This window comes from Vulpes lagopus, chromosome 10, assembly GCF_018345385.1.
Source record: "Vulpes lagopus strain Blue_001 chromosome 10, ASM1834538v1, whole genome shotgun sequence".
Classification (NCBI taxonomy): Eukaryota; Metazoa; Chordata; class Mammalia; order Carnivora; family Canidae; genus Vulpes; species Vulpes lagopus.
In genome coordinates this window covers 48,174,946-48,201,077 of record NC_054833.1, presented here as the reverse complement: position 1 = coordinate 48,201,077, position 26,132 = coordinate 48,174,946, and the positions used below count along the sequence as shown (strand labels likewise).

The 26,132-nt window shown below is 41.6% G+C and overlaps 1 long non-coding RNA gene across 1 annotated transcript in view; it reads right to left on the bottom strand.

Moving 5' to 3' along the window:
* The window catches only part of LOC121499304, a 31,348-nt gene extending 5,500 nt beyond the window's left edge, over positions 1–25,848 (bottom strand). The window contains exons 1-3 of the long non-coding RNA XR_005990092.1: positions 25,623–25,848; positions 2,552–2,596; positions 852–963 (exon numbers count right to left, since the gene is read on the bottom strand). This is a non-coding gene — a long non-coding RNA (uncharacterized LOC121499304). The remainder of the gene's footprint in view (positions 1–851; positions 964–2,551; positions 2,597–25,622) is intronic.
* Positions 25,849–26,132: the final 284 nt, after the last annotated feature.

Here is a 26,132-nt window from a genome sequence, read left to right as displayed (position 1 = left end):
AACTCCTATTCTCTTAGGGCATTTTGTAATCTCCTCATATGTGGTCCTTGGATTGCAACGACCCCAACAAGGAAGCTGCAACTCACAGCAAGAAAATCATTAACTCCTCTCAGTATAATTCCTCTTTCCTGGGCAACAGTACTCCCCTTCCTGGGTCACATGGCCCCTCAGCAGTCCTCTTGGGTGGGATTCTAAAGAGCTCATGGTCTACCCTGTGCATCCTGAGCCAGATCTGGCCCCTGAGAAGTGCTCACTCATCCTAATTCCATGGAGAGAGGAAAAAATCCTGGTGCAACCATTCCTCTCAGTGTGGCTGCCTCTGGTCTGATCCAGTCACAGCTTTCCCGCTAGTTCTCATGCTCCCCTAAATGTAACAGGCATATTTCAAGGTGCTTGAGTTCTTCTCTTGGGGCAACCCCTCTCTGGCTTGAAGGGACAAAGACAGAATTACTCTTGTTCTCCACTCCTAGAAGTGGGGGCGGGGGGGGGGGGGTTCGGGCAGGTGGATGCACAGTGCTCTGGCATCTCTACATAGACATCTTCTATTGTGTTGGTCTCTGACTTAATCCCTCTAAATAGATGATGGACAAACGGTGTGCAAATGAGTGATGTACCATTCTCTTTGAAAGTCTTGCACAGGTGGTCTAAACACCGTTTTGGAATATATGGCACTTGGCCCTTTGCTCTGGGCCTTTGAAGCCAGAAAGGCCATTTTTAATAGCCCATTACATCACCATTATTACTATTAAGCAATGGGACAAATAAATCTAGAAGCAAATCTTTGCCCTAGTGAGTTTCCACTTCCAGAAACAGGTATCACACAAATGCAATGTACTCTCAGGTTTACTCACCTTAACTCTGTGGCACTAGTGTTAATGGGAATGCCAGGAAGTCATGGCCAGGGAAGGGAGATCATTTGGAGGCAAGAGATCTAATCTTTTCCAGCTTTCCTCAAGTCAAAGCCTATAATTTTAAACAATTGGTTAGTATTGTGAGTTTACAAACTGCCTTCTTCTTTTTTTTTCATTTTATACTCACAGTGACCCCTCTGAGTCTGTGTTATTATCCCATTTTTTTTCTAAGAAGTAGTATATTGAAACTCAGAAGACTTAATTCTTATTTAAAGTTACAAAGCCGAAAATAAATAAATAAAGTCATGCAGCTGGTTTATAGCACAGGAGAACTTGAACTCCTGCCCTCTCTCCGGGACATGACACTCTAGGCTGCCTGCATGTGAGGCCCACACAGTTTTAGCTTCTTCTTACCAACAAGATGAGATGGAGTAGATTTTCAAAAGACAAATTCCAAAAGGGCAATCTGAATACTCTTGCTAATAAACCCTATCATTCAAATCAAGAAGTTCCACTAGGTAATCACGTATATATATTTGGAACTGTATATTGCAGAGTCTCTTAGATATATGGTTTTCTAGGAATACATTTGTCATGTCTAGTGTTCTAGCTTAGTTCTGAGATTGGAGATAAGTCTCAGAAAATACTGGTCTAATAAGGAAGAAGCAGTAAGCAAAAAGCCCCAGATAGGGAGTGCTCCAAGTTGGATTGGATAAAAGTTTTGATTAGTTTGTGATTTATCACATGTTAAATTTTCAAAATAAATTAAAATTATTTTCACTGAATTTTATGGCCCCAAAGTCTTGTGACTACTTCCAGCAATCTCCTTGCTGGCTGGAGCAGTTTGAAACAAATAAGTGACCTCATGTAGGAGTGAGGGAGGGAAGCAGGATGACGTCAGCATTGTGGGGCGTGACACTGCCTGGCTCCTGTGTCCCTAACAAATGACTTTGCCAGAGGATGCATTAATGCAATGTGTAAGGCAGACATCAGGACTCTTGTCACAGTCCTATTCAGCGTGGATCTTTTACTGATTATCAAGGCAGTGACAACCAGGAAGCCAAAACAACAGAGCTTCTAGCTATTTTCTCATGATTGTGCTTCTGTGTCTTATCAGAAAGAAGTCAATTTTGTATATCTAATTTAATTTCAATTAGAGGAAGGGAATTCTATGAATATGTGTGGGAAATTACTTTTTTAAAGTTTAACTGCCCAGACCAGAGTCATTTATAAAACACCTCCAAGTGAAAATAAATGAGGAGTGGTTTGATCTCACAGGTATTCAGGGAGCTGACTCAGGCCCAACACACATGAGCAGGAAGCAATTCACTAAACTGCTCAGGAGAGGGAATTTCAAGTACTGAGCATCACAGAAACAGCCTGAGCTTCAGCAACTGGGGATATACCAAGGCTCAGGAACCTGTCTCTCTTTGCCTCGGTTATCCCATCTGCAAAATGGGGCTACCATACAGATGAAAAAGCAATTATTTCATAAGGTTAACTCAAAAACTTACAATTATGATTACATAATATTCTGTCCATGACATTCTCTGAATGAACTGAGAGAGAGAAAGGGGACGGTATCTGTATCTTGCAAGAGGCAGTGGTGTGATGGGGACTAGCTCTTAGGAGAGCTTTCTGGATTTGATCGCAGCACCGCCACTCTCTGGACATGTGACATGGTCAGAAAGATCACTTACTCTCTTCCACCTCCAGTTTATCATCTGTAAAGCCTCATGGGGTTGCTGTAAAGACCAGAAGAGTGTTAGAACGGAATGTGGCATGTAACAAGTACTTATACAGGTGTACATAGATACTCTCAACCTGGGGGTACATATTCAAGATGGCAGTAGACGGAAGGTCCAGGCAGCAGAGTGGTATCCAGACTATAAAAGTGAATTTCAGTTATATCTAAACATTTAGTTTAGCAAGAATCAGTATTTGATGCCTTACGAATACATACACTGTTCTGGGCACTCTTGTTGTTCTCAGCAATACTGCAAGGTAGATAATAAGACAATTATTTCTCTGCTTATTTTGTAGACAAGGAGAGTGAAGTTAGAATAGTCCAAATCTACACAGTAAGCCACAAAATCCAGTTTTGCACCCAAGTCCATCGACGTTCCAAAGAGCCAGGGTCAATGCTCAAGTATGCTGCCCACCTGTTCAACTTTGCATGCCGGTCCAGGGCCAGGAACTCTGCTGGATGCTTGGCTCTCTCCAGTACCTCTACCCCTCACAACACTGCATGGAGGGCATTACTAGCTCTACTTTTCTTCTCAGAGATCTAACCCAAGCCTTCTACTTGACGCTGCAGAGTGCTCACCAGTGACAGTGAGGTGGGAAGCATCTGACATTTTTCAGAATAGGAGTTGAGATGACATTGCTGAAACACTCGGGTGTATTTATTTCCAACCACTCCAACTGGCACTCTGGCACCTCCTTTTGAATAATGAGCCTCATTCAAGCTGGAAGGATGACTCATCGCTTGTCAGTGCTAACCAGTGGGGCTTGCTGATTGTAGCCTAAGGCTCCTGGAGACAGTCCAAGGACCCTCTCTCATTAGTACCGGGGGCACCCATCTCCCCTCCTAGCGTGAATGTGTCTCAAGGCTTAGATGAGTCCCCCTGCCACTTCCAGCCTCCACCCTGCTCCGCCTTGAGAAGGAGATGCACGCACTGCCTAATTACCCTAACTAATGGCCTGTCACACCACAAGAGACCGTGAAATCTTTACCTAGGGATGAGTGCCCAGGCTTGCATGTTTATTTTTAATTATAACATCTCATAAAGTTACAAGAAGTTGGAATTTGCCTTGCTGTGACATTTAGGAATCCCAAATCCCCTTGTATTTTGTTTATTTTGGGCGAGTCTTCTCATTAGGCATGCTACTCAGCGGGGCTGACCATTTGTGGTCATCACACATCTCATGTTTGCTTGGCTGCAGTGCGAGGCAGCCTGGTGCAATCGCTGGTTGTTTGTATCTGTCTGGAAGGTTCGAAAGCAATGGGTGTTATGGCAGAAAGCAGTCTCATCAGATGAGTGCAGGGCTGAGCTTTGCCATTCACCTGCTTACAAATTTGTGTGGTCCTTGCATTTCCCTGGCTTTCATCTTTCAGATGTGGTTTTTAAGCGATGGCTAAAATGGATGATTTCTAAGGATGTTGAAATAATCTAATCTATCCTCTGACTCTAGAAACATCCGCACCTGAGACTTGCCAAAGGGGAGGCTATTCTGTTTAAAATCCTTCAGAGGGAAATATTTCCCACCTCTCCTTTCCTGGCCTTTCACTGTAAGACATTCCTGGAGTTGACAACTTTTCTCATAATCAAGGTCTTTCTTAAACATTCTCTTTTTAGTACCCTTTCCACAGCATTACCTATGGTTTTCATAAAGTCTGAGCCTATTTATTATCATAAACCTGTCCCTCTGGGTTTCCTTATACTCCAGGGCTCCCCACTTTAGCTTTCTCCTAGCCTAGAGTCAGCGTCATTACTTGCTCATAAGTGTTCTCTTTGGTCCAGAAGATACTTATGCCCTAAGAGGCTGCCCTATGTTGAGGTAAATGAAACATTTTTCAAAGAGTGTTCCATGGAATACTAGTGACCATGAATATGAAGTAAGTGCTCTGAGAAAGTGCTCCAAGGTAAAGTACATTTTGGAAGTGCTGAGATAAATAGAATTAAAGAAGCATCCCTAGCACAAGAAGCTGAGATCCTACTTCTCTACCTGTCAGAGCTGTGAGGACTATGGAATCAGGAAACCAGGGGCAGGAGAATTACCTATCTCTGAATAGTTACCTCACCTTACAGATAAGAGAGGAAAGTGAGGAAGATATTTTTTTCCATCTCTCCTTCCAGCCCAAACCCTACCTCGTTCAGGGGATGTCTTGGAGGAGTGGACACAATCAAAGACTTTGGAAGTATACAGACCACTGAGGTCTTGCACTTTCTCCTTGGGTGATATTAGGTGAATTCTCCCTCCCAAGTTCTGTATACTTATCAATGGACCTTGCCCACAGGGTTGTGGTGAAGAATAACTGAGAAAAAAAAAAACATAAAGAACCTACAATCACTGAAACAACTCCAGTATTATCAGAACGGTGATCTAAGCCCCCTAATGACCAATTAATTAGGTCTCCTTTCCCTGTTTGAAGATGGGTTTGACTCCATCCCTTCTAATCAGAGTCCCTCCTGTCCTCAGTTCCTACACAGGCGTGGTGTTGTCCGGACTTTGAGGGATGCAAAGCCTGACTTTGAAAGGCAACGATGGCCAAACCCTAACATGGGCAGGAAATTCTGTGGTTGGGCAGCTGGTCAATAGACTGAAAACCCATAGAGACTCTGGATGTGGAATATTGTGGTGAGCTCTAGAGAGTGGAAAGAGAAGTGCTCCTATTCCTGACGTTGGCAGAGAGACCTGCAGGGGCCATCCTGGCTCTGGGAGAAGTGGGGTGTTATCTGGAGACTAGTCAACACTCATTCACCCTCTCCAGTCTCTAAACAAGATGGAAACTGGCAGACCTCAAACATGTTTTACTTGGCTTCCTCAGTGGTTTTGAAAAGTCATGTTAGTTGCCAGGACTTCAAAATTTAGAGAGTACACATAAAAATTCAGGTCTACAGTGTTTTTTAGTTTAAGGTTTGTTGTTGTTGTTTTGTTTTTTAAATCTCAGTACTCTTGCATAACAGCTATTGCCCAGGGTAGAATAGATGCAGCCCCTTAAGAGATGGACAGGAATTCCATTCCCGCACTTCCAGCCTTCCCTGCCATGATACCTTGTCTTCTGAATGTGTTACTCAATGGCTCCTCCAAGTACCTGAGTTTGAGCCCAGTTCATTGGACAAATGCTGTATCAGGTACTGTGCGAGATGCTAGATGTACAGACTAGTGAGGGAGAAAGATATGCAAACAATGGTAATAGCAACTAGATGCTCTAACATTTACAGACAGGGCTATGGAAATCCCGAGGTGGGGAGGGCTAATTGCCTAACAATAATAATACCTATAATTTATCAAGTGCTTAAAAGCACTTGGCCTGCCTGAGGAGTCACGGATGCTTCTCAGAAAGTTTTCCCTTCAAGAATAAGACATTTGTCAGCTAGAGAAAGAACATTTTGGACAGAACTGCATTATCTAAAGGCCAAAAAAGTTCAGTGAACTCTGTTCAGTGGCTGCAGCCTGAGCCATACATACAAGGGACTTGGGTGAGGGAAGGGCCATAAACCCAACGTAGGGCTGTGGGGGACCGGAATTCTATCCTGCGTCATTGGGAAGGCATCTGAATTTTAACAGGCTCCTCCACAGTCTTTTCTGAGCACTGGCTTAGAGAGAGGTAGAGTGTCCTATAAAGGAAGAGACAAGGGATGGAGCCACTGCTCTTTGTGGATCTTTGGGCAAGGGGATGCTGGGGTAAATTAGCCTAGGGTGGTCCCCACTACCCTTCACCCAACCCTCCTATGGGATATGTTTAGGGAATTCAAAGTGGCATATAGATTAGACCCCTTCCAACATGATGAGGAAGATAAAGCTGGTACCAAACATACTGACAAATGCCTTTGAACCCAAGTGTAATTCTGTCTTGAGTTGGTCCTCCTCCTCCCCCATGGAAGGGAGGTTTGAGTCTTCATTTATACCTGTGAACAGACATCTTTTCCCTCAAAGTCACGCACAAATACCTTTCATGACTATGCGCTCTCATTACTGTTCCCTCCAGCATCTCTATTTTTTGTTATATCCTCCTTTGTGAATCATTTCTTTTTTGGCAACACCCATTTACACTAATCTGCAAAGGGGTCACAGGGCAGGTCTGGGGCCACTTTGCCATGCAGATTATTTAGAAGAAGCAACACGAGAGCCCTTTGGGAAATTCTCACAAGGAACTAAATCAGAAAGTAATATCCTGTTTTGTCTGCACTCTGCACTAGTCCTCGTGTGTCCTGTAGAGGAATCCTGGAGTTTCTCCCTGCTGGCTGAAACATAAACAAACCGCTGGCTCCCAGCCCTACCCTAGAGCCCTTCTAAGGAATTACACTGAAAACAAAGTGTCATCAAAACCAAACCAAAAGATGGAAACAAAATCTTAAATTCTCACTAGCTGCTAATTTCAATTCTTGGAGCAAACATTTCTTTTTTTTTTTTTTTTTCCATGGAGGACAAGCATTTATCTCTTTATCAAGATTAGTTGGCTCCCAAACTTTTCGTTTAAGAGGGTCTCCTTTTTAACTTTAAATAATTTCAAGAATTCTTCAGAATACTGTCAGCATCAAGCAAGTTGAGGAAAAATATACAACAAAAATCCACTAGTACTTTGTTAATAGTTTTTAGAGGAATTTTAATTTTATTAATTGTAACTGTATGCTTACCTGTCCATTGAAAATGGCAGCACACATAGATGAGAGGCATCGCTCTTCTGTTCAGTTTTGAGTATCGTCACAGCTACTTGGAAAGCATATTGACCATGGAGGTCTTTACAAGAATTTTCTTTCCCACACCCCATCCCCAATGGGAGTCACCCACCCACAGATTGAAAATCACACTCAGATAAAACAGCAAGGGTGCAATGTTTTGTGTTTCTTTTAGGTTTATTATTTTGTCAAAGAACAGAATTCATTGTGATATATGTAGAAAATGATTGGTGTTTGGTGGAAGTCTTATAACACTGTCTATCTTCCTTCTGTTTGAATTATCCACTGTTTCCTCAAAGAGTAGGCCCTTCGAAGGTCTCTGCTGTCATTTACTGCATCATGGGATAATCTTCTTTCAGAATCTGTAGCTCCATGCTTAGTGCCTAACATGAGTACTCTAGTTTCACCTCCAGGGGCAAATGCTCCAGAAAGATCAGGGCTATCTGGATTTAACACGAGAAGAGACACAGTAATAAGATTGGTAAACGAGGCAGAGTTTGAGATGGGCCTTAACAGATGAGGAAACCGGACAGTTTTTTTTCTAAGATATCGTTCACTCATTTGAAGGAGAGAAAGAGAGAGTACAAGCAAGGGGTGGGGAGGGGCAGAGGGAGAGGGAGAAGCAGACTCCCCGCTGTGCAGAGAGCCCAACTCCGGGCTCAATCCCTGGACCCTGAGATCATGACCTGAGCCGAGGTCAGATGCTTAACCGACATCTTCCCAAATATCCTCAACAAGAATTTTTACTGAATGGGGAAAATTCTGGTGAGTGAATATGACTTGGGGGGGGGGGAGTACAGATAGTTACTTCATATAGAACTTTTTTTTTTTTTTTTTTTTACCAGGTATGGTGAAGGGTGAGCAATGGCTGCCACAAGGGAAGGGCCAAGAGACTGCTGAGATTCCCATTCCCCTGACTCATATGTTGGGCCTGGGGCAAGCCACACAATCCTCCAGAACCCATCTAGCACTAAGTTTAAATGCCTCGGGCTCCTGACTGAGGTGCCCACCAAGGTATGAATGATAGCAGCCAGGATATGGGCTTTATAGAAGGCAGGACCCCTTTCTTTCCAGGCCCCAGCCTCATGTTGCACTTGTGGGTGAGTGCTTGTTGCAGGTAGAGAGGCCCAGGAACTCTCAGCGAGCCTCTAGCAGTACAGTTTGAGAACATGAGGTGGAAGCTCCCCCTCACAGTGATGTGGCCCCTAGGCCTGGGAGATGAACAAACTAGCCCTTCCCCTGACTCCTGGTCAGTTCCACCACAAATTCAGGGACTCTTCAAAACCTGCCCCCTCACAGGGGAAGGGGGACACAGTGGAAGGGGGTATGTAGCACCACTGTCATTTCACATCCTTGGATAGCCACTTGGCCACCAGTCTTTCTCTTGTCTACACTCCCACCTGAAGTCCTCCTGTACCTAGCTAGACCGGAGACTTCAGAGCCCACAGGCAGGTTCACCCTGGAATCCTGCCCAGCAGGTCCAGGTCATGCTGATTAGTGTAAGGAAGAACCTTCCAGAATCCCAATGCCAGGAGGTTCCCAAGTGGTCATGAGTAACAGATTACCTCCTTGGTCATTGCAGAACGATTTTGGGTTCCTACATCTTCTCAAGAAAGTTACCCTACTACAGCAGGAAACAATACTTCCCACACTTCCTCAGTCAGTCCTCATTTTAAATATCCTGTTCATTGTGACCATAAACCGAAACCCCAATATTTCCAATTCCAAACTACACTAGCTGTGTACCTTTGGGCAAATTACTTAACATCTCTGAGCCTCAGTATCTTCCTTAGCAAATAGGAATAGCAATAGGCTTTACTACTTAAGGATTTGTATTGAGATAAGCAAGCAAGTCACCTAGTGTTTGATTATCTGATTTCTTTCCAATCACCTCCAAGAGCACAGCAAAAACCAATTACCAAATCACATGTTACAAGCTTCGGCAATGAAATGTCATGGAGGAAGATCTCTGGTTTAGGAAAGCCCTGCCCATTCCTTCCGTTTAAAAAAAAAAAAAAAGTTCTATATGCCACCCAGGGACCCCTCGACAATTCTTTGAATCCCATGCCTACCATGTTTGTGACTTGGGTCCAGAAATTAGAGTTTTGCGGAAATAGTCACTTAGTTTTTACTTGATAAGGAAGGGACAGAGGAAGGGGAAGGAATCTTTGAAAGGAGGTAAAAGGCACACCCCTTTTACCAGATAAAACTATTAGCAAGCTTCCAGATTGCGTGGGTTAGTCACAGAGATTTGGGTTCCAGTAAATCTGAATGCGTGACTTTCCCTGTTAGGGGCAGAGTTCTACCCCCTTCAAATTTACATGCTGAAGTCCTAAACCTCCATACTTCAGAACGTGACTATGTTCAGAGACAGGGTCATTCAGGAGGTAATTTAAGGGAAAACCAGGTCATATGGCTGGGCCTTAATCCAAGGTGACCAGTGTCCTTCTGAGCTGGGAAAAGAAGGACATAGACACACAGAGGGAAAGTATGGATGTAGAACACAGGGACAAGACAGTTATCCACAAACTAAGGGGAGAGGCCTTATAAGAAACCAACCCTGCCGACCCCTGGATCTTAGGCTTCTAGCCTCCAGAACTGTGAGGAAATAAGTCTCTGTGGTTTAAACCTCCTCATCTGTCACTTCGTTATGGTGGACCAAGCAGACTAACACATTCCCTGTCTTACAGTTTACTGATTCTTGATATTTAATAGTGTATTTTTGACCACATATCCTTATTGCCAAAAGCACTCACATTTTACATCAAGCAGCTTTCTGGCTGCGTCTTTTGCACTCCATTCCTGCTTTTCACCTCTACCAGCAGCTCTCCAGCAGCTCTCCTGACCTCTGCACTTCACACACTCACTCACAGCACCCAGCCTCTTGGAGATTCCTGCACTTGCAAGGTTCATTACCTTTTGCCTTTGTATTTATCTTCTCTGCCTAGAATGTCCACATGCTCTTGTCTCTTTGAGGAGTTCCCCTTAATCCTTCAAAACTCAACTCGGAAGTGTAACCTACTCAGGGCCTCCTCTGTCCGATACTTAATCACTCACTCTGCCATATTCTGAACATAATTACTTATTGCACATACAGTGGTACTCTACTCTCCTATATACTGAGCTCTTCTACAGACTGGGTCTTACCCATCTCTGTAGGCCAGTACCGAGCACAGACCCTGGCACACAGCAAGTACTTAATAGATGTTTGTTGAGTCAAAAAAGTAATAGGATAGGTTGTCATAAAAAAAAATTCACATTTTCACAAGCATTGTATGTGCAGCAAACTCTGAACTTGGAACATGGGTCTCTTGAAATTAAATTGAAATTGCATTGATACAGCATATAGCTACTTACCAAACACTTTTGCTATTATCAAATACATATGGTAGCTAATAAAGGGACCTTAGATCCTGGATCAAGCATCTTCATTTGCAAAGGAGAAAATTAAGTGAAGAAATGTATCCAAAGTCACATAGCTAGTCAAGTGGGAAATGCAGAACTTGAACACAGATACTCTGACATCTGACCCAGTGCTCTCCACTTATCCAGATTCTCCTCATTGTTTCAGGCCTAGATCAGATCTCAGCTCCTTCATGGAGCATTCTAATTGCTCTTCTCCGTGCTAATACCCCCTTCTCTGAGGTCACCATTAGTCAGACCTATGTGGGTTCTAAGTCTTGCTCTCACATGCAGAGTTCATAAGTCTCTTTTCAGAACAAGTTCCAAAGTCTAGAAGACTTAGATCAAAATCCCAGGTTCTTATTCTCCAACACACATACACACACACACACACACACACACACACACACACACACACACTTGTATACTGCCCCAGATTCAACTGAGGTGTGGGCTTCCATGAGAAGAGACTCCTGGGATGATGATCTCTCCATTCTGTTAACCTAATCCTGAACTAGTTCTTCCTCCAGATGGGTAAACATAGGTTTTAACAAGCCTCCTTCTGATGGGGCACAAGGTCCAACATTCTCAAAAGTAGAGTCCGTTGGAAAGAATACTCCAGTGTTCTTGGAAACGCATGCCTTCAGGTCCATCTCCCCCACTTAAAAGTGGAGCAGCTATCCCAGGCTTCTCTCCTCCACGCATCTAGGCAGGTGTCCCATATTGGGAATTGATTGAATGGGGCAGTTCCAGTGAGGAATCTCCTGTTTTTCCCACTCCACCAACAAACCCATATCATGTCTCTATCCAGGAGGATGGATTGCCCCATCCTCTAGGAATACTGAAGAACTTGCCCTTAGGGTCTGGGGGGAGGTGAGGTGTCCTTGTCATCTTTGTCCACCACTTTCTGAAAGAGAGAGTAAGAACCTACAGGATTGATTCCATCTTTAGGCAAGATTTCTTACAGAAATCTGTGTTCAGGGAAAGAAAATTTTATTAATCAATCCACCACAACATAAGCAATAAGAATTTTGCAGGGGCAGTTCAACAACTAGATATATTTGTTTTCCAAGAATTGTATTTAGTATAGCTAGAAATAAGTGTGAAAGTAGCTTGACGTTTACATAGATAAATTGTCATTGATTTTAAATGAACAAATATTAATTCTCTCTCATTCTCCCTTAGCAATATCTTGAGTGGAGGACAGGGATGATTATTGATGTTTCATTCATAACCTTCAGCATACATATACTGTATAGTAGGCATTTGGCCCTCAAAAACCATCTGTTGGATGAAAAAAATGAATGAATTGATCAATGAATTTTGTTAAGTTGCTCTTGTTTCTATCATCTCTCTTTATCTAATTCCATATTCATCATAAAACAATTTCCTAAGTTGCTAAATCAACTGTTCTAAAATGCAGTACTTAGCATTTCCCTGGTAGATCCATGAGCAATACCAGTTAACTCATTCTGATTTTACCAGTCTTAAACTTTGCTTCTGAGTGTTTTAGATGGTTAACACGACTAATCTGTTTTAAGACTGCAGGGTACAGGGGCTCCTGGGCAGCTCAGTCAGTTAAGTGACAGGCTCTCAATTTCTACTCAGGTCGTGATCTCCAAGTTGAGAGATTGAGCCCCACATCAGGCTCCATGCTCAGTGAGGTGTTTGCTTGGGATTCTTTCCCTCTGCCCCTCCCCAACTCACACCCTTTGTCTCTGTCTCTTTCAAATAAATAAATAAATAAATCTTTAAAAAAGAAAACTGCTAGGTAGTACTCCAGTGATAATATTGAGTTAGCATGGATACAGTCGCAGATGCTGTGTGCCAGACACTATGCTAGCCATTTTACTTGTGGTATTTTACTTAATTTTCTATAAACTCTAGAAGGTAGGTGCTTATATTCTCTCTTTAATCTTAAGAGACAAAGATGTTAAATTACTGGCCAGCAAGTGAATAAGCCCTCCCTTGAACTCAGAGACCTTGTGATCTCTCTCTCTCTCTCTCTCTCTCTCTCTCTCTCTCTCTCTGTCCCTCCCACCTTCCCCCCCTCCCCAATTCTAAAGTTTAAGCCATGTTCATTGTGCTATACCCATCTCAGTAACAGGCTAAATATAGGTTCACAGAACATAATGTCCTAGGCATATAAAGTATATGCTATATAGACCTAACTTCAAAAGCCCTACACTTCCTGGGTAATTATTTAATAGCACTTATGGCCTTTGGCCAAGCCACTTATACCTCTTTGCCTATGTGCCATTCTGATTCATGATCCATGCTCATTTATTAGGATGAATGTAATCCTGCCCTATAAACCTCAGTGATACATTGACTTACACTCTTGAGTTCTTCACTATGGGTCACCAGCTTGTCTAATCCTAAGAACTATAACTTCTAAAAAGAATTGCCAAACCCCATTACCAAGGATATCTTCAGGTCAAAAGCCATTATTAATTAATTCTGGAAAATATTCAAGAGATTTAAACCAAGATTTTGTAGGAAAAAAAATGAATTGATGTTGTGTCTCTTAAGGGCATCATAAATTTTAATGTGGTGAGTTTCATTATTACGTTCTTACTTGATCCCATACCGAGTAAGAAGTTCCAGATGCGCTTCCAGGTGTCATCTAAAGAAAGCATTACGGAAACTCTGGTGTTCTTTTTTTTTTTTTTTTTTAATTTTTCCCTCAGCATTATGTGCTTTCACATATAGCAGACAATATTGTTAAGCTTCACTGTTATTGTGTAACATTGTTTTCATCATTGATTATTATTTTTTGGAAAGTGATAGGTTCTAGAATTTAAAGAATTATTAATTTTGAACAGAGCAGTGGCAAATCGTAGATGATGTCAGTTGTTTTGTTTACTCTAGCCAATTTTTCTTTGCTGAGAGCCAACTACTACCAGTCAAGGAGTCTACAGCTTCATATCCTGTGACTTTCCCAGATGAAATTAATTCCTGGTCTAGAAGCTGACTGATAATAAAATGTCCTAAAAAGGACACTTTAAAAAAAAAAAAAAAAAGGACATTAAAAAAAATTTAAAAAAAAAAAGGAATTGGAGGGTTGCCAGAGCGGCTCAGTCAGTTGAACGTCTGCCTTTGGCTCAGGTCATGATCCCAGGGTCCCACAATCCAGCCTCACATTGAGCTCCGGGCTCCTGAGGGAGTCTGCTTCTTCCTCTCCCTCTGCCCCTCCACCCTCCTGCTCGTGCTCTCTCTCTTTCTCTCTCTCAAATGAATAAATAAAACTTTAAAAAGAAAGAGAAAAGAGAACAATTTGTTTGTGATCATTGATAATTGACTGCCACAAAACAACAGGAATCGAATATCGGAGTACAATATTTCAAAAATGCACAGAAATCCCAGCTCTTCTGAAAGCGCTAAGATTGAATCTTACAAATCAAATGAATTTTTCTAGAAATCCTTGAGTGTAAGAAAGAATTATGATTAATGTTAAAGTAGCATAAAATTAGCACTGTCATTTCTGCCTAGATTAATTCTTTCTTAAACGCATTGTTGTATAAGATCCAGGAAAGTGCCTGCCCAGACAGTATCCACATGCAGCTGTAGCCTAAGGCTGGATCTCTGGGGACAGTTGCTTGCCCTTTCTCCCAGTGCTGGAGGGAGGCAGGACCTGAACTGAAACAGGCTCCCCAGCCATGCAGGGCCTGGGGTGGCAAGTCCATCCTGCAGGCACTGGAGAAGCAGACAGACAGACATCCTGCAGGAGGGCTGAGATCCCTAGCCTGTTTCAAATGGAGGCTGATAGAAGACCAGCAAAATAGTCTTTGCATTATTCTCCTTCCTTTCAGAAATCCTTCATTTAACTGTTACTGTTTATCCTCTACATAAAAAAGGCAACATGCACAAAATTAAGGAACACGGGGAAAATGACAAACGTTCTAGAATTTTAGAAAGTTCCTCAGTTTTAAATTCTCAACTTGCATTTTCAAAGCATGCTCAGTAGCCTCTTTCAGGTCACTGTATACACTAGTTGTTAGGTATTAAGCACATAGCTGCCAGGAGGCAATTCTCCGTGGGTCTCTTGCATGTCTGCACATCTTGTGAGCAGAGGCACTGACTGTCCTTTGTTCTGGGCTCCCTTTAAAGGGTATGTGTATGGCAAACAGCCTTGGAAAAATGTCTCCCTCCAGAGCAAAGGGCAGGCATGCCTACTGCTCATTAAAATAGATACTGCCTTTAAAAAATAAATTAAATAAAATAGATACTACTCATGAAGAAAAAAAAATTGTAACTATGTGTGATGACAGATGTTAACTAGTTGTTGTGGTGATCATTTCCCAATATGTACAAATATCAGCAACTCATGACGTTGTATACCTGGAACTGATACGTTATGTGTCAATTATACATTGATTTTTTTTAAGCGTGCAAAAAACGAAATGATCGAGAAGATTAGTTGAGAAAAGCTCTTCAGAAGACCTTCCGTAGTTCCACGTGACCCTAGTGACACCCAGGCATGGAAGACCAGGAGGGAACACAAGGTCGGGGGGCTTTTCTCTGAGCCTGCATTTTGCAGATTTTAGTCATCCACATGTGATATCTTTAAAACACTTGTATTATGAAGAAAACAAAAAGACATGGGCTCCCTTCACTCCAAGTCCTGCCCTGTAAGGAAGCCTACTGTGTGCACAGGCATCTGTTTGGCCCCATCTACATGACTCCCTTGCGACTTGACAGAGGGGAACCAAAACACATGTAGGTGCTCAGGCCTCCTGCTGGGCTGCCCCTCACCCCTCACCGCTTACCCCTTACTGCTCCCTGGGCCCTTGCTGGGCCTCCCTGTTGGCTTCCTACCGGCAGCCAGGAAACTGGCAGGCTGACTTGATGGGGTCAACTCTCGGGCCTTCACAGCCCTTGGTAATAGACTGACAGCTGGCATGCAGAAGCTGCTAGATAAATGGTGGCATCCCCATGTCAGCTGTCCTCCCGTGAGCCCTGGCAGGGGCTGCTGTTTCTAGGCTCTACTTCCTAGTCAGCCTCACAGGGTGGTTCTTTCCTCTCTTCCCTGCTCTGCAGACTGGGCCTCTTGGTCTCTTTAGTTAAGGAAGCCATCTGCTGCTCTGATCCATTGAGTTTCATCCACTTGGCAGGATCTCTTGCCCTCCTACAGGCTTCTCAGGCTTTGCCTCTTGGAATTCCCATTGTCATGTTTAGTACCATCCATAGCATCCAGAAGAGTCTTTCCTCTGGTTTTCAGCCTCTCTGCCCTCCACGTAGCCTGTTCAGCCCCAGATGGAGGAGGAGCATTTTGGTTAACCAGGCCCCTGGAGCCCATAGGCACCATGATGGGAGCATATTCCTGCCTCAGACATGGAGGCTCTTCTCCCCAGGCTACAGCTTGCATTAGACACTGTCCCTTACTTTCTGTGTCCTTTGTATTATTTGCGTACTAATACGTCTTTCCTGTTAGCCTACAAGCAATTCAGAGAGCAGAATGTCACACTCCTTTTTATATACCCTTTACAGACTAGTGCTTTCACAAATAATAGTCACTAATTAAAATGAGTTTGAATCTTACATATAAAGTTAGTGCAGGCATATAAAATCATTAATATCTTTGACCATCACAAGGGAAACAGGAGAGCCTGTTTGTCACATAGGCCATATTGTCAACCTCACCCTTCCTTGCATTGCTATTGCGATTTTCAGCTCCCCTGTTGCATATACTACTTTGGCAAGAACTAGAGAAGATGGCTTCATGACCTAGGTGCTATTCTGAAAGTGATACAGAAGCAGGAGTGGAGTCACCCGATGAGCAGGATGGGAGATCTGAATGGCCCTGGAGGAAGTCCCACTGGTCATTGGAGGAAAGGAGTGAATCAAGGATGGCTAGTGGTCCCTAGTGAAGAGCTCTCCGACACAACACGTGTGGGGATGCAGACAGCAGGGCAGAATTTAAGTAACAAGAAAGGCACCAGGGTCATGTTAAATTTCTGTGGGACGAGCGCAATGGGACAGAGTGACTGCAAAAAAAGGAAGAACTTATTTAATCTAGCTTTTAGGGGCACCTGGGTGGCTCAGTTGGTTAAGCGTCTGCCTTCGGCTCAGGTTACGATTTCAGGGTCCTAGGATCAAATTCCGCATTAGGCTCCTTACTTAGCAGCGACTCTGCTTCTCCCTCTGTGATCTCTCCAGCTCTCACTCTCTCTCAAATAAATAAAATCTTTTTAGTTTTGTTGAGTGTTTATTCTGCTGTGCAGAAACTTTTTAACTTAAGTCCCAATAGTTCATTTTTGCTTTTGTTTCCCTTGCCTTCATAGATGTATCTTGCAAGAAGTTGCTGTGGCCAAGTTCAAAAAGGGTGTTGCCTGTGTTCTCCTCTAGGATTTTGATGGATTCTTGTCTCACTTTTAGATCTTTCAACCATTTTGAGTTTATCTTTGTGTATGGTGTAAGAGAATGGTCCAGTTTCATTCTTCTGCATGTGGCTGTCCAATTTTCCCAGCACCATTTATTGAAGAGACTCATTTTTTCAGTGGATAGTCTTTCCTGCTTTGTCGGATATTAGTTGACCATAGAATTGAGGGCCCATTTATGGGTTCTCTATTCTGTTCCATTGATCTATGTGTCTGTTTTATGCCGGTACCACGCTGTCTTGGTGATCACAGCTTTGTAGTACAACTTGAAATCTAGCAATGTGATGTCCCCGGCTCTAGTTTACAGCCACTCTGGAAAACTGTGTGGGGGTTCCTCAAAGAGTTAAAAATAGACCTGCCCTACGACCCAGCAATTGCACTACTGGGGATTTACCCCGAAGATACAGATGCAGTGAAAAACCAAGACACCTGCACCCCAATGTTTATAGCAGCAATGTCCACAATAGCCAAACTGTAGAAGGAGCCTCGGTGTCCATGGAAGGATGAATGGATAAAGAAGATGTGGTTTATGTATACAATGGAATATTACTCAGCCACTAGAAATGACGAATATCCACCATTTGCTTCGATGTGGTTGGAACTGGAGGGTATTATGCTGAGTGAAGTAAGTCAGTCGGAGAAGGACAAATATTATATGGTCTCATTCATTTGGGGAATATAAAAAATAGTGAAAGGGAATAAAGGGGAAAGGAGAGAAAATGAGCAAGAAAAATCAGAGAAGGTGACAGAGCATGAGAGCCTTCTAACTCTGGGAAACAAATAAGGGGTAGTGGAGAGGGAGGTGGGGTGGGGGATGGGGTGACTGGATGATGGGAACTGAGGGGGGCACTTGATGGGATGAGCACTGGCTGATATGCTATCTGTTGGCAAATTGAACTCCAATAAAAAAATATACAAAAAAAATATCTAGCTTTTAGAAAGCTTCTCTAGGGCTTCTCAGGGCAGAAGAGTGACCTTGGAGGGAGAGGGTTCAGGAAAGCAGGAAAGCTCCTCCACTCTCACCCTCTCCCTACTCTTGGCCTTCCAAGTATGTTCACCAGGGCAAGCAGGCCCAAACCCTGCTTTTCCCTGCTTTCTCTTCAAGAGACTTTCAGTCTGCAAGGGAGAAGTAAGACCCCGAGAGAACAGCTCTTCCTTCCTCTGCACTACTTTCCACATGCTGGAGATGAAGACACAGGACATGCATAGCATCTTCATTTTATTTTCTGATGTGCCTGGCACAAATGCCAAAGACAGCTACAAGTAATTGCTCTCCAAGCTCCAGTGAACTAGAACATCTTCATTTAAATCATGCATAGCCTGGAATTTTTTTTTTTTTAGGAAGAGAAAGATGACTTTATGTGGTAGTTGCTAGGCAGCCAGGCTCTCGGGGAGCTCAAACGTACATGCCGCTTTGCAAAATCTCAGCAGGCAGGCACACTGTCCTCTTCAAAAAGCTCTACTTATGCAACACTTGCAAGCTTCCACCACATCCAAAAATGTAAGCTTCCCTTGTTTTTAACTACCCACCATTCCCACACCCCATTAACCAGTGATAAACCAGAAGATAATTTGTGTTACCAGGTCTCCTATGCCACTGAGGGGCTTGATGCCGCCTAATCTTTAGGGAGAACTCTGGTGAAAGTATGAGAAGAAATGAAATTTTAAAGATTTTCACTTCTTGCCTTACATGAACATGGAGAAATTTTGGAAAATGCAGAGAAGCATGAGGCAATTAATAAAAAAATATATATATAATAATCCACAACTCAGAAAAATCAGTGGTAATTATGGTGATGTTTCCTTCTAAAAAGATATATAACAAAACTGGCATCACCAAATACTCAGGATTTAACACAATGCCTAAAAAATAGTTGGCACTTGCACCCAACAAATAATTTTAGTAAGTGACTTTATGTCAGTTTTTTCAGTGAATGTCATATATAGGAGTATTTTCACATTAACGTTTGGTTAATATTTTGTCATATATGTGTATTATAAATCATTTTCATCTTGTCTACTTTCATTAGGTATTTATTTTTTCCCCTAATTTTAGCTAGCTTAAATAATGCTGTATGAAAAGCCTTTACATAATTCTTTGCTCTTTTTTTCAGATTTCTTTAGGAATAGATTCCTAAAATAGAATTTTTTGACCAGAAGTTATGGATTCTATTAAATTTCTTAATAGTTAATCATCAAGGTGCTTTCAAAGGCATTGGTAATCATTTATGTTTCCATCACAGCTTATAATCATTCCTGTCTCACTGCACTTTAATTAGCATATTAATTAATACATTGCCATTTTTTATCTGCCAATTTTGTTGACATTTTATTTCATAAAGGTATAATTTGCTGTTGGAAATTCATATCTTATTTTGACTTGATATTCAATATTTTTTTACCGTTCTTGGCCATGTACATTGATTTCTTTGTGAATTGTGAATTAATAGCCTTTGTGGACTTTTTCCTTCTTAGGGAGGGGACCACGCAGAGGCATGGACACCAAAAGGCAGGGCTCACCTTCAAGTCTGTCTGTCACAGTCAGCTCAAAGTCAGTCGGGATTTATTGAGGCTCTCAGAGTCCTTGAGTGTTGTAGCTCAAGGAATAGATGTTCTGACATCTAAAAAGCCAAGAGGAAGGATTTCTTTGTAGAGAGTTGTCACAGCACGCAGTGCTCCCCATTCCACCACCCTTACAGACGGAGCAGGGACAGAAAGGTTTTTTTTTTTTAAATTTTCAGCCACGTGAGAGCTCTATCAACAAGCACTCAGAGAATTTGACACATGTCCCCTGGCATTTGGGGAGCACAGGTTCTGAGAAATAAATCTCACCAATCAGATGGGAGCCACGGAGGTATCCTGGCTCCCACCCAAGAGAGGCTCAGAGAGGTGGCATAAGGGTGGAAAGGGTGGCCACCAGATGCCCAGGGGCTGAGGAAGAATTAGAAGTGGCTTGTAGAGGAAAATCATGGCATGTGCTAAGAACCTCCCATCTGAGAGCTCCCCAGGAAAGAGACAACCAGCGCTGGAGACAGAGAATCAGCACATCCTGCTGGCATCATCCCTGGGAATCATCACTGCCAGCCAGCAAGACTTTTCCTGTTCTGGTCCCTCCTCCATCACCCTCTTTAACTCCGGCAAAGCCAAAGCATGTGGCAAATCAAAGAGTAGAGGAGCAAGATCCCTAACAGCCAGGAGGTCCATGGCTTTCTCTGTCTCCATTACGGTAACTATCTGGTCCTGATCAAGAGAGAAGAGAGGATATAATTGTAAATGAAACTTACAGATTTAATTTAACACTATATTGGACATTGTAATCACTAAGATGAGAGTTTTCTTATTATTAATGTAACCAAAATGCATTTTTAAAAACCCAAAAGTAACTAGAAACATAAAAAACCTCTCCATGTTTTCATCCAAGGGATGGAAAAGAAACAGAGTCCTCAAGGCCAGGGATCAAAGGTCAACATGAGGAAAAATACTGTTATTTTGAGCCCTTGCTCTATCATGTTGAACTATGTCAATAGTGGGACAAAAAGAGGACCTAAGGCATTTCTCTCCTCTTTTAAAAGAAAGTTCTTAGCTCTCCTAATCTGTTTCTGTTTCTGTTTCTAGACTAAATTTCTTAGAAAATTCCTAATTCAGATTTTTTTTATTAGGGTAGGCCAGGAATTTTAATTTAGAGAGAATTTATTTCTCTACAATATACATGTTACCATCTGGAATATTGTACCTCTTCTTTTATTCAATTGTTTTAGGATCCCAGTAAAATTTAATATTAGTCACCCTCATTACGTCCTACACAATTATTGTTGACTTTAATCCTGTGAATTTTATGGTTTGTTTTTATTGATGTTTCTGTTGTTGCTACTACTGATGCAATATTTTTTCTCTCCTGTCATAAAACTGGCTATTGTGTTTTAAATTAAATATAGTAATTTGCACATTTAAACTATGACCAACCACTTTACTAAACTTTCATTAATTTTAAGAATGCTTTCATTGATTATTTTGCATTTCATGGGTCTGTAGTTAAACCATCTGCAAATAATGGCAGGCATGTCTTCTTGTGCTTATAGCTTTTGTTTCTGCTTTGCATTTTACTGAATTGTCAAAAAAATAGAAAAACATTATCAATGGTGATATGGATCAGATAGGTCTTATTTTTTATTTTAACGGGAATTTTTTCTAGTAGGTTAACCTTGAGAATGATGTTGGCTATTGTCTTTAGAAAGATGTCCTTTATGTGTAAAGGAAGTAAAATGTTATTCCTAGTTTTATAAAAATTAGGTCAAGAATAGGTATCTAAACTGTTTTTGTCAAAGGCCTTCAGTTAAAGTTATTTAAAGGCCTCCAGTGAAAAACTTTTTAACACCCCAAATAGCAACTCTTTCCAGTGTTTAAACACTCTGGTTTATGAATGATTTAAACTTGATATTGTAAACTCAGCCTATCTTGTTTTGCCTGAAATAAAGATACAAAACATTCTCAGCTTTTGCAGATTTTTAAGGCCCATATAGAACTAATAAATTGACCAATAGGACTCTTAATCACTGGAGTTGTATATACATTCACTTTTCAGAAATGGTAGCATATTTTAGAATTCTATAGTCATATTTATAGCAGCTAACATTTTCAACACTTGTGGGCATTTATGAAAGGATAAGGAAACAGCAGGAGTCCATGTATGTTCAATGAGAATCACACATATCACACATATCAAATTAGCCAACTTACTTTTTTATAAAGTTATCAAATGAGGAATATTTGGTAGAATGAATCTGGATTTCATAAATTCATTTATTTTGCAAAGCCTCTCTTGATGTTCTTCTTGGTAAAATGGAAAAATATGGATTGTAGCATAGTTTTGCAGCTATTTGAAATTGAGTCAAAATAGTGATTCTGTGCTCCTAAGAGGAATTATCAGGAGAGGCTCTGCTTAATCCTTCCCATTAAATATTTTTATCAGTTATTGGGATGAAGGTGTAGGAGGCAATGTGTGCCAAACTCCAAAATGTCACAAAGCTGCAGAAGAGAAGAAATCAAATGGAAAAAAAAATCAAAAACTTAAAGGTCTTAAGAGCTTGAAACATAAGATAGAAATCTAAAGAAAAGACAAATCTTTGAAAAATGAGTATGCACAAGTGACAAGTGGAAGAGCATCACACAAGTATTGGAGGATGAAATGACAGGCTTGGCAGCTGTTTACACCAACAGTTATCAACAGCAAACTTTTTTAAAAAAGATTTATTTAATTTATTTGAGAGTGAGCATGGCAGGGAGGGGCAAAGGGAGAGAGAGAATCTCACATGCAGAGTCCCTTTTGAGCAGGGAGCCTGATTTGGGACTCAATCCCAGGGCTCTGGGATCATGACATGAGCCAAAACCAAGAGCTGGACCCTCAAATGACTGCACCACCCAGGCACCTCTCACCAGCAAACATTTCTGAGCACATTCAAATGTGAGACTTGTGGTTAATATAGAGCCGCTTGATGTGGTGTCCCAGGCTGGGTCCCAGGAAGCCACTGTGAGGTTTAGACAACAGGATGTGTAGCAGGAATGCCCATGGAATCCACCCCTATGCAATCCGCAAAGGGAGCAGGAGCAAAGGGAAAGGCCGAGCTGATGGCAGCCGTGTAACTGCCTTGGCCAAGCTCCGGAGAAGCTTTAGAACCAGAACGGCTCTTCAGAAGTGTCCCAGGTCGGTGCAAGATGGCCCAGCCTCTGCACTCCCACATTAATCACTCCCTGGACGTGGGCCGCCCAGGGGAAGGGGCGCGACCTTGGACGAGGCAGCTCTCTGCAGCTGAGGCAAACCCTGAAGGGCCCGACAGCTGAAGACTATCTACAGACAGCACTACCAGCAGCTGGGTAAACAAATCCTTCGGGGAAGGGGTTTCTGGGCCACGAATCACAGTGTCCACCACAGTGGGAAACCCCAGTGCCTGCTTCAAGCCCGTAAGAAATGCTGGGGTGAATGTATTTTTTTAATGTTTTTAATATGTGGTGAAACATAAAAAAAAAAGCAAGAAAGGGTGCCAAAAGTGAAGAAGGAACTGACAGACAAACCCTAAGAACCAGATATGTGCCTTAGGGGGACATGGTTTTAAGCTCACTGAGGAGGATATGAGAGCTTTAGGCTCTATTCCCAGTCACCTACCAGAAAGAACTGCAAATGCCTGTCTTTAGTGCTTGGTCTAAATCTGTACTACCTTCAAGGTGAAAGAGATCCTAAAATGAGATATTAACATAAAAATTAATCTAAAAATGGTTCTATGTTTAGAGCCTCGGTTGATGTCCTCACCCTCAGCATACCAGGGCCAGCCAGCAGATGAGCTCACATGTGCAATGGGGATGATACAGGTAAGAACCCTCAAATGCCAGAATCTACAAACTTAGAGCTAATTCTGAAAGAGACTTCAAGATACATATGTTTAAATGGTCAGAGAAATAAAGGAAGGAACAAAATCCAAAAAAGCAAATCAACTGGAGAAAATAACAAATACAAATTCTAGAAATGATGAGTACAGACATTTAAATTTTTTTAAGAGTTCAACTAATGACCAACTCAACACACCATTGAAGAGAAAAAGGATTAAATTGGAAAACTGATATGCACAGATCACCTGGAATGCAGCCTAGAAGGATAAGAAATGGAAAAATATAAAACTGTCTACTATGTTCAGGGTATCTTGTAAGATGCTGAGAAACTCATTCATTCAATACTTATTAAATACCTATTATATGCCAGGTGTTGTGCTAGACATGGGGAACACCATAGTGAGCAAGAGTTCCAATGACTTGGGAGATTTATGTTGGTGTCACCAAAACATGGTCTACACTTCTCTGATCTATGAACCATACAAAATAAAGCAAAGAAAGTAAATGATAAGAAGTCAGAAGAGCTATTGGGTAATGTAGTCTGGGGCTATGTCAAGCTAATGAAGGGAGAATTTGTCCAAGTCTACTTTTTACCAGTTATACAGATTTGGAACAACGCATTCCCTATTGGACCCCACAGTGGAAAGCTGGATGTTGACAAATTACAGGGGGTCCAGACTCAGGAGACAAGAAAAAAGTGTAGAATAGCCTAGAATATAATAATTTAAGAAATAGTTAAAGGGTTCTCTGGCCTGGGAAGAAGAACATAAAATGGTGCAAAACCCTCCATGACTTTTCAACCTGAAAGTGTGATTCAGCTTAAGACTTCTGTGACAGAAATTAACCATTTACCTCTTTCTTTTCTCTAGTTCTACAGCTAAACAGATTTTCCTTTGGTTAGGTGAGAGGTCATGTGACCAAGGTCGAGCCAGTAGACTGGAACAAGAAGCACCATGTGCTACTTCTAAGCCTGGACCATAAAAGCCTCACATGTACACCTGCTCTTTCACTCTCTGTGGACTAGATCCCGAACACAGGGGCCTTTGAAGCCAATGTTCAAGGTAATAAAGCCACAGTATGGAAGGAGCCATGGCCCCTGAGTAACTGCATGCAGAAAAGCTTCCACCAATTAGGCATGTTTTTTTCCAATCTGACGTGATTGAGAAATACATTTTTATCCTATTTGAGCATGATACATTTTGCTTTATTTGTTTTTTTTTTAATATTAGCTAACTAATACAGTTTCTTGAAATAGGATTCCAATCCAATTTTCACTCCCAATTCCTGCCTGATTCATTTCTAATAGAATTCTATTTATGGCAACTTTGTGTCCCCTAGGGAAGCACTCTTGCAGTGAGAAAGCTTTGCCCCTACCTTGAATTCTTTTTGTCACAGAGCTTGGTATATCATCTTGTCACTGGTCCAAATTCTCTCAAGGAGAGGGAAGCTTTTACTTAGTCTTCTCCTTCAGGAATTAACTTAGACATCTGCTCCTCAACCAAACTGAGTTACTTGAAACCTGGGACTCTTTTACGTTCATGTGCATATCCTTAAGACCAATCACAATGCTAGGCATGTAGCAGGTAATTACTGATTTTAATTTAATTTAATTTAATTTTAAATTAATTTTAATTATTGATTTATCAATAAACAAACAATAGAGGAGCCTCACAAATGTGAAGCTATGCCTCTGATCTCTGGTTCTTAATGATAAAACAGAGAAATATCTATCAAAAAGAACACAGAAAACCTATGTATGCAAACTTATATAAGACTATTTCAATGTAGATTATACACATCTATGTGCATGTTTGTACATAGAAGAAAACAGGTTGATTTCAAATCAGTTATTTCTATGTATAAAACAAACAGCCTCTTTTTTTGTTGTTGTTGTTTTTACACAATCAAGGAAACCTGAATGTTAGCTATTTTTAAAATACACTTAAGGCTCCCCCAAGCAAATGGTCTCTCACTAAATTAGTAAATGAGTAATGGTAATGAGATTGCTCTGAGAATAGCACATGTCAGAAAATTGTGGTGCTCGAGAAACACAAAACCAGCAACCAAACCTTTTAGGAAACTTTACTCTGCTATTGCACAAACACATCTTTCCAGCTCAAGTACAAATATCTAATAGATCCCTGATTTTTATGAACAGAAGTAAAAAAGTTAGACAATGCTTAAGGCCAATGCATTCTTACCCTTCTCCAGGATCTATGCTGGGAACAGAAATAAGAATGAGAAGAAATATGATGTCTTCCTTGTTGTTTTGAGAGACAAAGAGAAAAAGCCAGTGCTTGGTAAATAAAAAGTGTCCAGTTATGGTGTCAGTCAGTGCTGTAGAAACCTAAACCCACTCCTCTTTGGGCCTCCTGACCCACTCTCCTCTTGTATCATGGCACAGGAGCCATGAACTCCTGTGTCTGCCTTCTTCTCCTCACATGAGATTTGTGAGGACAGGAATCATTTGTTTACCACATATGTGATCCCAGGGACCTGGCGCAATCTGAGGCTTTAGTAAATGTTTATCAAATGTTTGTCAAATAATCTTTGTCCTAAAAGCATTAAGCCAACTGTGATGAATTCTCCCGTGGTTAAGAGTACACTTGCAAGAACAGAGCACAAAAATGATCAATAACCACACACCCTTTTTTCTGACTTGAATGTCAATTCCACAAAAACAGGAACTTGATCTTACTCATGGTGGTAGC